The following is a 2,877-nucleotide window of genomic DNA, read 5'->3' as shown; positions in this document are numbered from 1 at the left end:
GAGAACCAGAGGTACCAATGTCCAAGAGCGAAAGATAGATGTCTCAGCTCTAGCAAAAAGAGAGTGAATTCGACCTTCCTCTGCCTTTTTGTTCCAGGCAGGTCTTCAGTGGGTTGGATGATGTTCCCACATCATCCCAGCCCCACCCCACAATAATGAAGGCAGTCTTCTTTACCCAGTCTACTGACTCAAATGCTAATCTCTCCTGGAGACACTCCCACAGACACACCCCGAAACAACGTTTGAGCAGCTATCCGTGCACCCTTTAGCTCGTTCTAGTTGACACACAAAATGAACCATCCCACCTCCTTAGTTGCATTTTCATTGAACAAGTTGTTCGGTTTTCAGTTGAAAGCCATGCCTATCTCTGCTCTGGACCCATATCTCCCCCGGCCTCTGCGAGCTAGAGTCCCTTTTTCTCTGAAATATTTCTGCCTCTCTGTCTCTGTTCCTGTCTCTCTCCCATTAGCTTCAACTTAAAATAGTTACCTGAAGCCTCTGCCACTGGCAAGGGGAGGCTGCTTTCTTGATTCTATCTTTAGTTCTATTCACTTTCCTTCTTGTCAGAGTCACCATTCTTGAGAGTTCTCTCCAGTTACTTTCTCCACTTTTTAAGCCCTCGTCCCTTTAACATGATACAATGTCCTGCACCCTCATCCCTATTCATAGCCCTCCTCCTCATCCCCATCCCGACCCCACACACATTCTAAACCTTCTCTGCTGAAGGTGGCCACAGACTTCACCATTCCAGGTTCCAAACCTTTGCTGTCTTCAACAACTGCCCACTTCCCCCTGCTCACAAATTCCTTGGCTTTCCAGAATACAGCTCTCTCTTTATTCTCACAATTCCTTCTTCCTTCTTGGTCTTTTTTTTTTTTTTTTTTTTTGAGGGGGTTCTTCTCTGTTTACACATCAGCATTAATATTCTCTTCTCTTCTCACTAGTTCCTGTTTCTCATGCTCTCAGATACTCCCGGAGCTTCTTCAGTCACCCAGACAGCCCCTGATTCAGTGATTCCCAGTCCCAACCACTCTGCTGAGCCCTAAACTCACAGATTCAGCTGCCTCCTGATCATACCCATTTAATTGTCCCTCACCTATCTCAAACGCCCTAGGTTTAAGACCAAACTCATTCTTTGCTTATTTAAACATGTCACCCCTAAGGTCTCCATCTTGGGGAATAGCACCACTCTCATGGGAGCATCCAAAAGAGCCACCATACCCTACCAACGACTAGACCCTAAGGATTCTGCCTTCCTTAACTTAGCTCATGTCCATCAACACTGACTCTGCCTTAGCTCAGACCCACATCATTTCTCCCTTGGACACTTGCAGCTGCCTTGTAATTAACCCCCATCTCCAACTATGCCCTCTCTCCTAACCAGTCTCCACTCTGCTGCCAAATTCATCTTTCTAATATAAACATTTGATCCTCTGGATGACATGATGAAAATCTCCCTTGACAATAAAGTGCAGGCTTTCTGGTCTGGTCACTGCTCACTTTTCCCATCTGACCTCTTGCTGCATCATGCCCTACTCATTGGCCACATTAAATATGTTTACAGGTCCAGGAAGACATCATCCTCTCTCGTGTCTCTGACTTGTCAGTGTGATATTTCTCTCTATTACTGTTTTTCTTTCTGGCACATCCTTCTCCTAGCGTACCACTTTCTTGGCTGGCCATCGTTAAATTAGTTAGATTACACAACTATGAGCAGATTATTGCTGTATTTAGAAGATCTGTTTGCAACCCAGCAAAGCAATGAAGATATTAGAATTTAGGTTGATTATTAAGATGATTTGGTGTTAGAATATATTTATCGTTTTTGTCCCCACACACCTAATGCTTCAAAGCAAGTTTAGCAGCTGATATCTTATTTATCTACTCACTTATTCTCTTTCTTCCCACTAGAAAATACGTTCCACGAGGCCACGATCTCAGCTGTGTTATTGCCGTAGATCCCATAGGCCTACAGCAGTGCCCAGAAGAGGGTAGGAGTCAATCCTTAGGTGCCAAATGGAACGGTAAACAAATGCTCAGACTTCTGATGCCCCCAAAGGAGGACAGTATAGGATCATCTTCTCTTGTGACCCAACATACTTGGGTTTTCTCTAATACAGCAGGTAAAACAGTATATTGTGATTCTCCATAGCCCTGTTTCTTCCTGCTGCCCCCTGCAACCTTATTGTCACCTCCTTGAGAGCAAGGACCGTGCGTCTTATGTCTGTATTTGCAGCTTTAAGTATAGTGCCAGGCATGTAGTAGATGTGCAAAATATGTCTAAAACAATTGACCCTGTTGCCCTTTCTACAGGAGCAATCTACACGCATTCTTTGTCTCTTATGCTGGCCCACCAACCCCTGGGGAAAAGGAATTCTATCTTCCCAACCTCTTTCCTACTGCCTCCTACCATGCTGCTCACATTCTAGACACACAATAAATGTTGGATTAAATTACCATTAGTGTTTCATATGCTCAGATAAACCTAAACGGCATTCATCAAAAACAACAAGATGTTCATTTTTCCAATGCTGACCAACAGCATGATGCCATGATGCTGAAACAGATGGTTAGTTGCAACTTTTATAATGCTATGAAACGCATTCTTTCCAACAACAAATTGCTGGAGAACTTTTGGCATCTAGTCCACACCTAATAGTCTGCATTGTTTCTGTTAGGATTTTGTGCTAAGGTGCTCCTTCCTTATCTTCAATCAGGACCTCCTAGAAGGATACTTCTCGATAGCCGGAGTGTCCACTCTACCACAACCTGGATAAAATAGCCTATATAAGGATTCAACTCCCTTTGTTGCCACTGCATGCTCACCAAGCCTATGCATTATTCATTTGTTGGGCTATAGAAAGTAGAAAATTTCCT

This window comes from Callorhinus ursinus, unplaced genomic scaffold (assembly GCF_003265705.2).
Source record: "Callorhinus ursinus isolate GAN/ISIS: 27379988/994484 unplaced genomic scaffold, GSC_fseal_2.0 scaffold3, whole genome shotgun sequence".
NCBI classification, from domain to species: Eukaryota; Metazoa; Chordata; class Mammalia; order Carnivora; family Otariidae; genus Callorhinus; species Callorhinus ursinus.
The sequence above is the reverse complement of the archived record's forward strand: the minus strand, read 5'-3'. Positions refer to the sequence as shown.